The 11,428-nt window shown below is 36.8% G+C and overlaps 1 long non-coding RNA gene across 2 annotated transcripts; it reads right to left on the minus strand.

Moving 5' to 3' along the window:
- Positions 1–41: 41 nt before the first annotated feature.
- LOC113109094 (uncharacterized) lies at positions 42–10,091 on the minus strand. Of its 2 annotated transcripts, none has more exons than XR_003292843.1 (8): positions 9,013–10,091; positions 8,611–8,721; positions 7,945–8,061; positions 5,307–5,356; positions 5,137–5,208; positions 4,312–4,410; positions 869–913; positions 42–774 (listed from the first exon to the last, which is right to left on the minus strand). It is a non-coding gene; the product is annotated as an uncharacterized LOC113109094 (long non-coding RNA). The 2 variants fall into 2 exon arrangements; XR_003292842.1 differs by having other exon boundaries at positions 5,303–5,356; positions 9,013–10,065.
- Between the last annotated feature and the right edge of the window lie 1,337 nt (positions 10,092–11,428).

The following is an 11,428-nucleotide window of genomic DNA, read 5'->3' on the forward strand; positions in this document are numbered from 1 at the left end:
AAACATCTTGTTTATGCATACTTTCCTTTCTTGTTTGTTGCTTAAAAAAAATAATATAATAATAATAATAATAATCGGAAATCTGTATCGGAATCGGCCAGTTTGCTTGTAAAAATAAATAAATATCGGTATCGTCTATGAAAAATCATGATCAGTGCATCCCTACTAAACACACAGTAAACATGAGATTAACTCGGAGCACACAATAGATGCTGCAGATGTGTAGAGAAACTGATTGATCCTTAAAGGAATGGTTCACTTCCAGAATGAAAAAGTAAACATGCGATTAACTCTGAGCACACAATACATGCTGCAGATGTGTAGAGAAACTGATTTATCTGTAAAGGAATCGTTCACTTCCAGAATGAAAAGTTTTTGACAAACTAACAATTGAACTTGTTTTCTACATGGAGATATTTGTATGAACTGCTGCTATAACAGTTTTGCACTATTGGAAATAAAAACAACAACCAAAGTGCTCATGATAATAGAATGGCATCAAGACACAGGATGTACTGTAACATCACTTGCTTTGGGTTTTCCTTTTTAAGATAATTCCTCGATTTCTTACAAAATCCTGTATGTTCTGTGCACTGCATCTCACCAAAACAGGATCCTCAGCAGTTTTACACTGCTGGTTTTCAGTCATTGTGGCCAGTTTTCCTTTAGCTCTGTGGTCCTTAAAATGTTTGATTACAGCTGTAACTTCAGTGTTTGACCAGGACACTTTCTGCCCTCTCCGTGTGTTTTCAGTTTCTGCCTCACTCTCACTCTCTGTACAGAAGAATACACACTTTAGTGAGTTGTAACTCTACGAGAGCTCATGTACTTACATTGATGGTGCTATTGCAATTTAAACCTCTGGTACCTTCAGGAACTTCAGTGGTGCTCTCAATGGGCATCTTCTGAACACCTGCAGACAAACAGTCATATAATGATCAGGAAACTCAGAAGTAACTCAAACAGAAAAGACATATATATACAGTATATATATTCTAATGGAATTGGCCTGTTAAACGTTTATTTTTGAAACAGTCATTTATCAGTTTTTTGCCTAAACACTAAGTATCAACATATTGGTATAGCCAGATAATACACCAATACAAAACTGATGCATCCCTAATTTGAGTAATATTCTGTTAGTAATGCTGGATTAATACAATATAAGGTAACACTTTAGAATAGGGAACACTTATGAACTATTAACTACAACTTTTCCCTCAATAAATTCTTAATTTGCTGCTTATTATTAGTAAATAAGGCAGTTGTTACATTAATGTATTGGGTAAGATTAGGAATGTAGAATAAAGTCATTTAAAATAAGGCATTAATAAGTGCTTAATTACTACTAATAATAATATGCACGCTAATAAGACAATACAGTGGTGTGAAAAAGTGTTGGTTCCTTATTTTTTTGCATGTTTATCACACTTTAATGTTTTGGATCATCGAACAAATTTAAACATTAGTCAAGGAAAACCAGTGAACACAACATGCAGTTTTTAAATGAAGGTTTTTATTATTAAGAGAAAACAAAAGTCAAAACTACATGGCCCTGTGTGAAGAAGTGTTTGCCCCTAAACCTAATAATTGGTTGGGCCACCCTTAGCGGCAACAACTGCAATCAAGTGTTTGTGATAACTTTCAATGAGTCTGTTACAGCGCTGTGGAGGAATTTTGGTCGACTCATCTAAGCAGAATTGTAATTCAGCCACACTGGAGGGTTTTCAAGCATGAACAGACTTTTTAAGGTCATGTCACAGCATCTCAGTAGGATTCAGGTCTGGACTTTGACTAGGCCACTCCAAAGTCTTCATTTTGTTTTTCTTCAGCCATTCAGAGGTGGACTTGCTGGTGGGTTTTGCATCATTGTCCTGCTGCAGAACCCAAGTTTGCTTCAGCTTAAAGTCACGAACAGATGGCCGGACATTCTCCTTCAGGATTTTTTGGTAAACAGCAGAATTCCATTTATCACAGCAAGTCTTCTAGGTCCAGAAGCAGACCATCACACTACCACCACCATATTGTACTGTTGGCATGATGTTCTTTTTCTGAAATGCGGTGTTACTTTTACGCCAGACATTACGGGACACACAACTTTTGTCTCGTCAGTCCACAGAGTATTTTCCCAAAAGTCTTGGGGATCATCAATATTTTTTCTGGCAAAACTGAGACGAGCCTTTAGTCTTTGTCTTGGAAATCTGCCATGCAGACCATTTTTGCCCAGTCTCTTTCTTATGGTGGAGTCATGAACACTGACCTTAACTGAGGCAAGTGAGGCCTGCAGTTCTCTGAATGTTGTTGTGGGGTCTTTTGTGACCTCTTGGATGAGTCGTCACTGTGCTCTTGGGGTAATTTTGGTCAGCCAGCCACTCCTGGGAAGGTTCTCCAGTGCTGTTCCACAAATTTAGCACAGTGGCTAGATGAACAAATAACCAGACGCCACCTGATTCTAATATTCCATCATTTAATAGTAATGACTTTATGAATTTCTTCACTAATAAAATAAATAACATCAGAAATACAATAACAAATGTCAATTTTACAGCGTCTAACACTTCAGTTTCATCCATCGCACCCAAATATAAACTGCAGTGCTTTACAACTATAGGACAGGAAGAGCTAAATAAACTTGTCACTGTATCTAAACCAAAAACATGTTTATTAGATCCTGTACCCAGTAAATTACTGAAAGAGTAGGCGAAAAAACGCTTCTCAATATTATTAACTCATCGTTATCTTTAGGTCACATCCCAAAACAATTTAAGATGGTGGTTATTAAGCCTCTTATTAAGAAACCACAACTAGATCCTAGTGAACTGGCAAATTATTTCAAAATCTATTTAAACTATTTAAAATCTTCCATTTATGTCTAAAATTTTAGAAAAAGTTTTGTCTGCTCAATTGAGCTCCTTCCTGCAAAAAAAAAAAAGATCTGTATGAAGAATTTCAGTCAGGTTTCATGCCCCACCATAGCACAGAAACTGCACTTGTTAAAATTACAAATGACCTGCTTCTTGCGTCAGCTCAAGGCTGCATCTCATTGCTAGTTTTACTTGATCTTAGTGCTGCGTTCAACACCATAGATCATGACATCCTCATAGATAGATTACAAACCTATACAGGTATTGAAGGGCAGGCTCTAAGATAGTTTAGATCCTACCTGTCCGATCGCTACCATTTTGTTTATTTAAATGGGGTGTTTATCATCTCATTTATCATCAGTAAAATATGGAGTGCCACAAGGATCCGTCCTAGGTCACCTTCTATTTCCAATATACATGTTGCCCCTTGGTAATATTATTAGAAAATATGGGATTAGTTTCCACTGTTATGCTGATGATACTCAGACCAGATGAAACTTCTCAATTATCTAAGCTAACAGAGTGTGTTAAAAATGTAAAAGATTGGATGACCAATAATTTTCTCCTATTAAATTCGGATAATACAGAGATATTAATTATTGGACCAAAAAAAACAGTACATAGAATCTAGTAGATTACAATCTGCAACTAGACGGATGTACTGTTACTACTTCTACAGTCAAAAATCTGGGTGTTATATTAGACAGCAACTTGTCTTTTGAAAATCATATTTCCCATGTTACAAAAACTGCATTCTTCCATCTTAGAAACATTGCCAAGCTACGAAACATGTTATCTGTTTCTGATGCAGAAAAGCTAGTTCATGCATTCATGACCTCTAGACTGGACTATTGTAATGCACTTCTAGGAGGTTGTCCTGCTTCTTCAATAAACAAGCTACAGGTATTCCAAAATGCAGCAGCTAGAGTCCTTACCAGGTCAAGAAGATATGATCATATTACCACAATTTTACAGTCTCTGCACTGGCTACCTATTAAGTTCCATATCAGTTACAAATTATCATTACTTACCTATAAGGCCCTAAATGGTTTAGCTCCTGCGTACCTAACAAGCCTTCACACTACAATCCATCACGCTCCCTAAGGTCACAAAACACTGGACTTTTGGTAGTTCCTAGGATAGCAAAAACCACTAAGACTTCTTCACACAGGGCCATGTAGTTTTGGATTTTGTTTTCCCTTAATAATAAAAACCTTCATTTAAAGACAGCATGTTGTGTTTACTTTTATGTTAGTTACCTTTGACTAATATTTAAATTTGTTTGATGATCTGAAACATTAAAGTGTGACAAACATGCAAAAAAATAAATCCGGAAGGGGTCCAACACTTTTTCACACCACTGTAGTTTAGAGACCCTAAAATAAAGCGTTACCCAATAATATTTTTAACTTTTATTATTTTTAAAAAACACTTAGCTGACACATACCAGCATTACTGGAGTCTCCCGCAGCTCCAGCAAGAGCCTCATCATCAGAATCACTTTCTTCAGGATCAGCGTCATCAGAATCTGTCATGTTGATCTCATCTTCAATGAAAAATAAAACTCAGAACATGAAAAACATCTGCATTCAGAAGTCAAACACAATCACACACCATTTATAAACCATTCCTAAAGACACTACATTCTACAGTGAACACAAGACATATTTCAGAGAAGAGTTGCCTTAAACATTCCTGTGAGTTTAAAAGACCCGCTGTGCTACGCATGCTAGGATGGACGTACCTTCAATCTCAATGTTCTCCTAAAACATACATGTGATACTTTAAGAGCTACACTGTCTTTCAATAATAACTTAATGTATTTTAATGACAGGGAAGTTGTGGTCATTTAGTTAATAAGATCATTTAAAATCATAAAAGAACATTTACGTTACAGACCTTAAAAGGTACTGGTCAATATATTACTACAAATCTGTATTTAGAGCAGGGGTGTCCAGACTCTGTCCTGGAGGGCCGGTGTCCTGCAGAGTTTAGCTCCAACCCCAGACACACCTGAAGCAGATAATACTAGAAACCTCCAGGCAGGTGTGTGTAGACAAGCTGGAGCTAAACTCTGCGGGACACTAGCCCTCCAGGACCAAGTCTGGACACTCCTGATTCAGACATCGACTAATATTACTGAAATTGAAAACACGTCATTAAATTACATACATTTGGTAACAGCTAAGTATATCACAGCCCATGAAGACATCAGACTTCAGAGCATTCACTGTTGCACTGAAATAACAGTTAATCTGAAACATGTGAATACCTCCTTAACTCCTTCAACTGGGGCACAAAAGCTCTGCTCCTCATTCAACACATGCTCTTTGACAGGTGACATCTGAAAACAATGAAAAAAGCAAGGCTCATGTAAAGACGATTTCTTACAACATCAATCTAACATTTCATAAAATATGCAATGCACATTTTATTACCTACTCAACACAGTCCTGATCATCCAATAGTAACCGGTCCTTCTTCAGAGTCACCTGAAATTAAGGAAACAGAAATAAAAAAAATAAACATTCTACTGCAGACAAAGGATTCAGGGACTGTACAAATTGATAATGCACATATACTGGAGTCCATAAACACTGACTGATCACTGACACATGAAATCAAAAAATCAAATTTAAATTAAAATCAATCAATCAATCAGTCGCAGAACCTTCTCTACGTCTGTGTCTTCTGACTGGGACAGAGTATTGACTTCAAGAGTGGACGGTTCAACCACAATATAGAAAAGAACATCAAATTAGATATCTGTGACAATAAATGAGTGCATAAAATACTGATTTAAAACATTAAATTATTTTATAATCTTGCTTCTATCAATGTAATTTACAAGATTACAATATTTCAAACCAATATTTAAATTTTCAAGTGTTACCCAAGTTAATGTTCATGACTTTGTAAGTATTACATTACATGCATGTATACTGAAGTATGTCAGGTTGTGTGTATGTGTTTACACCTGTGTTACGAGGACCCTGTTCTATGAGGGCCATCATAAGAACATGGTCTTGACTTGACTGAAGAGTCTCAGTGTGTTATTAGTTTGAAAAAAGTCTGGTCTATTTGTAACCTTGTTATTACCGGGACATTGGTAACTAGACAAATGTGGACAGCTTATTTCAAGCATTTCTGTGTATGAGAAAAACTGGTGATTTGAGACACAGTGTCTGTGTTAGTTATACAGCATGAAACCAAGACTCACTTTTAACATCCACAATAATGCAGCAAACAATGTCTCTTAGAAACACATGTGGACAACGTAATCTGTTCTACTCTTTTAAGGACTAGCACAATTATTTCAAGAACTTCTTGGATACCTTTATAGCTGCTGTGCCCTGTTCAGAGTTCTTTAGGTTCTTTAGACACTGATTCTACTCAGTTATCATTTGAAAATACTGAAAGTTTTGAATAAATAATATGCAATCTTGGAGAATGTTATTTAAATAAAAAAGCCAAAATAATAATAATAATAATAATAATAATAATAATGATGATGATGATGATGATGATGATGATGACACAAATATGATAAAACTGCAGAATACAGTAGTATAATGCCTGACAGTAAATTTCAAACAAGGGGAACGACTTTTTACCAACTTATATTACAATATACTTAATCTAAAGGTAACAATTAGACATTTTGAATATCACATGGCCACAATGAGATGTGAATGATCCATATTTAGCCTAATATTTCACATTCACACAGCCCAATGTCATGGTGATAACTAGGGTCTTCAAATACCAGGCTTTTGTCAAACAAACGCCACACTGAAGGTGTTTCTCAATGTCAAGGATACTTCCTTAGCAGGACTGGTCCTTCCAAGTCACTTCCTTCAGAGGCTAGGTGAGGCTCCTCTTTAGCATTCGGAGAACACGTAAATGGAACAGGCTAGCAAATGCACGTCATTGCGTCAGTGAAAAGGTCAGTTTGAAGAACGCTGTGGTATAATGGTATAATATTAACGTTAAATTACTTTGGACAACTTAACTAGTTATTTATAAAAGAAATGCCGGTGACGCAACCAAGCTAACAATTGTTAAATGACAGGTCCGGTTCAGTTAGCCATCAATAACGTAATTTGTATTTGTATAAATTACAATCTTAATATGGTAGTAATTTGTACTGGCAAACTTTACTTATATATTTACTACAGTTATAACAAATGTTTGGTAACGTAAATAAAAACCGTTAACACTCCGACTCTAGGATTGTGGGTGATTTGAGAGCGCGAAGGCTACACATATGCATCCTTTCCTGTGTATGGGATATTTTTCGAACGAAGGACTCAGTCCTTGGTTGAAATTCCGAGGATCCTCGACATTGGAACAGTCCTTCGACGGATGTCGATGACGTAGCATCCTCGAAATTCTGGCTTCCGAGGATCCTTCCTTGACATTGAGAAACGCCTTGAGATTCTCATATGTTCTTATGATGGTCCTCATAAAACAGGGTCCTCGTAACACAGGTGTAAACACACACACAAGACCATGTTCTTATGATGGTCCTCATAAAACAGGGTCCTCGTAACACAGGTGTAAACATAGTCTTGATGTCACATTGTGTGTATGTTTACACCTGTGTTACGAGGACCCTGTTTTATGAGGACCATCATAAGAACATGGTCTTGTGTGTGTGTTTACACCTGTGTTACGAGGACCCTGTTTTATGAGGACCATCATAAGAACATAGTCTTGATGTCACATTGTGTGTATGTTCTTATGATGGTCCTCATAAAACAGGGTCCTCGTAACACAGGTGTAAACACACACTCAAGACTATGTTCTTATGATGGTCCTCATAAAACAGGGTCCTCGTAACACGGGTGTAAACGAGACACTTTAAAACAACAGAGAGGTGAAACCATCACAGAGAACCACACGTCATCCACCAGAGACAGATTTAGTACACGAGACATTTTAAAGGCATAGGAAGAAAATCCTGTCATCATTTACAAACCATCAAATGGTTAGTAATGTCTTATTTTGCCCAACAAAAGATATACAGGACTGAGACAACTTAATGGTGACTATATGATGACAAAATAAATCAACTCACCTTTAAGATCAGTGATGAACCTGCCCTTGAGCCCATTCTGGTCTTTCTGTTGAAGTGAACACTGTATGGCCTCAGCTTTCTCCTTCGCCTCGCACCTTCAGCCATCCTCTGTGTCTGCTTTAATAACAATAAGAACTGTTGGCCTCCATCTGACAATATTACGTTTGTTTGTTTTCAACTTAATATGCAAACGAATAATGACAGTTCTACTGAACAGAATATATGTGTAATATGATGTATTCTGTATATCTGTATTCTACAAAGCACTATACAAATAAAGGTGATTTTACTTATTATATACAGTAAGTATTGGGAAGTGAAAAGAGCACATCTCTGTGTTTATTAATTAAACCAAGCTGAACAGTAATAATATTAAACATAACTGCCCCTCCCCTTCACAGACTGTAGCCATGACAACAGATTATTATGATGGCTAGACTGTTCTATTACATTTACAGTTATACTGTGAACGAAAAGAAGTTAAACTGAAAAGCATTGTTGATTCTTGTTTGATGTTACTCTTAATAGAGGACACTTAGTGTAAACACGCTAGCGCCATTAGCATCACGCGCTAGCTGCTTTCTAAAGAGCACTGAAGACACTCACGAACAAGCCAAACTGAGCCACAAACTCTCAGAGAAACGATTTAACAGCAGTATTACTCACCTTTCATATAATAGTTGTCTCCAACAGCTTCACACCGCAGATGTCTTCACTTCAGGTGCACAGATTGCGTCCGGTCCAAACAGGAAGTTACAAACCGACACCCTTGCCTCGCTGATTAGAGCACGAGTATACGGGATTTATAATAATAATAATAATAATAACAATAATAATAATAATAATATATTTAAATAACCATCTATGAAACGTTACATTAATAGCGTTACATCAATATACTGATATTAAACTGAGTAATTACAGCTTTGAAGTCACATTCATACTTTATATGATGATATTTAAGGAATATGTTTAATTGCACGATCATTATGCATTTATATAATCATATACAATCGATAAATTATAGCAAAAAAGTGTTTAAATAATTACCAAACTGCATTAACTTACTTGTACGGAGCTATTAGCGGCAGAATGTAGCCCCGCCCACCGCCGCCATTTTGTTTTCGCGATTTCCCGCCCTCCGGTGCCGATCTAGCCAATCAGCGGCCTCCAAACTTACACAAGTGTAAAATATGCAAATTTTCGATGACGCGGATGCAGTACCGGGTCCGGGCTGCAGGGGCGCACTCCCGAGTTCGGAGGATACACAGTGTATAGTAAAATTTCAGGGTTTTGTGGTATATTAGGACATGGCGCGAAAATTTGAGAGGGAGCTTCTGGGACATAGAGAAAGGCATATACACTGTCGGAATTATAAGGACATGGGCCCTGTCCTCATAAACCCAAATGTCCCTGTAATGCTGGTGCGTATTCAGGTCAAAAGTCCTTGTAAACCACAAAAACCAACACACACACACACACACACACACACACACACACACATACACACACACACACACACACACACACACACACACACACACACACCTCACACACCACAAACTTAGAAATAACTAAAAACAACATTACACAGACACACCAAGCTAAATGGGGGCACATCATTACTATAGACCTCAACACTAAACCTTTTTTTGTTTATTTAATTTTTTTTAAACGTATTTTTATATATAAATTTGTTGTTGTTTTTTACCTTTGAAGCCAGAACAAAATTCTGCAGAGAACAGCCCAGTAATACCTATACACATACTTTTTCTTAGTTTATTTTATTTTACTGTATTTTATTGTTAATCTCCCTTTGTGAGATACTGAGCGTCTGCTGTCATTTTCCTCTGGCATCTGTCTCTGTTCATTCTCCCTCTATCCCTCGCTGTATGTGTGTAACAGAGAGTTTGTGGAGATCACTGAAGCGATTGGAGGTAAGTGTTGTCCCTGCATTTGTCTTAATTAATCTTTAATGAATCGGCCTCATCCTAGCCCCTCTCGCTCTCTCTCTCTCTCTCTCCCTCATAAATGAAAGATGGAGCTGAGCAGTGATGGTCTCGGTGCATCATTAAGGTTGAGCTGCTCATGAATCCAGCAGGTCTGTGGCCCTCACGTTCACTGCATGCTTTTGTTCTTCTCTCTAATATCTGACTAGCTGCTTTCTCTGCTCCCAGGTCTTGAGCTTTATTTAACATTGCAGTGTGTCTTTTCTGTGTGACTTTATTTTTGGGTAAGACTTTATTTCAGTAGTCCACTTGAGACATTCTACTAACGGTTGCACTTTATTTTACAGTACGTGTACTAACATGTACTTATAGTGTACTTACAGTGTATTTATCTAAGAAAGTTCTGGTAACACAAGGTAACTACATGGGGTAGGGTTAGGTTTAGGCGTAGGTACAGAGTTAGTACCTAGTTATTACATAGTTATTGTAAGTACAACTTACTCTTGTTAGATTATTAGTAAACTCTTTGTTTAAAATATACTAAAACTTTATTTTGATTATCCCAACCCGATCTCATGGCAACTCGTACATATTTTACGAGGTGGCTAATTTGTACGAATTCGTATGACCACACTCGTACAAATTCATACGATTTTTGCCAAATCGTACATATTTTACGAGTTGCACAACTCATATGAATTTGTACGTATGACCTACACCTAACCCCACCCCCGAACATAACCAACACTGGGGTTTAGACAACACTTATAAAATCATACGAGTGAGGTCGTACAAATTTGAGATAGCATTGATTATCCTCAATAGACAATCTACTGACTATAAGTAACTTTGTAAGTTTGCCTTTGTAATGTTACTGTTTTTCTCGATTGCTAACAATCTATAACTGATTAATTTGGCCAATATTTTTTTACAGTTCTTGAAACAAAGACACTAGGAGGAAAAATGAATCCTGCTAGTGGGAGACAAAGAGGAATAGGAGGGGAAAATAAAAACGAAGTGGATGAGCTCAAAGATCATTTGTTCCTGATGAACTACAAAGCACTATAGTTGACCATGTTCTTCTGCATGGACTGACCACGAGGGAAGTTGGCCAACAAGGTTTCAATACTGCTGACACATACAATATAATTGCAGTACATAGAAGCAGTACTTCAGATGAGAGAATTTTTTTTTTGTTTGAATTTGAATTAAAATATTTGAACTGATTTGTAGCCAAGTAGTCTTTTGTCAGAAAACTAAAACTGCTATAACAAATACTGTAAGGATACTCCCAATACTCTAATGCAAATTGGGAGAGGATGCTGAATGAATGAATGAATGAATGCATTTATTTACTATGCTTATTTATTTATAAATATAAATTGTATTTATTTCTGTAAAGTAACTGACAGTATATTCCAGTGTGCGTTTGCTGTATATTTTGTTGTTTGGTCTTTGAACTTTTCTCTTGTGCTTTTCATTTACTGTAAGATCTTTTTACAGTAGTGCAATGACAGTAAACTCTTCTTAAAGTT

This window comes from Carassius auratus, chromosome 9, assembly GCF_003368295.1.
Source record: "Carassius auratus strain Wakin chromosome 9, ASM336829v1, whole genome shotgun sequence".
NCBI lineage: Eukaryota > Metazoa > Chordata > Actinopteri > Cypriniformes > Cyprinidae > Carassius > Carassius auratus.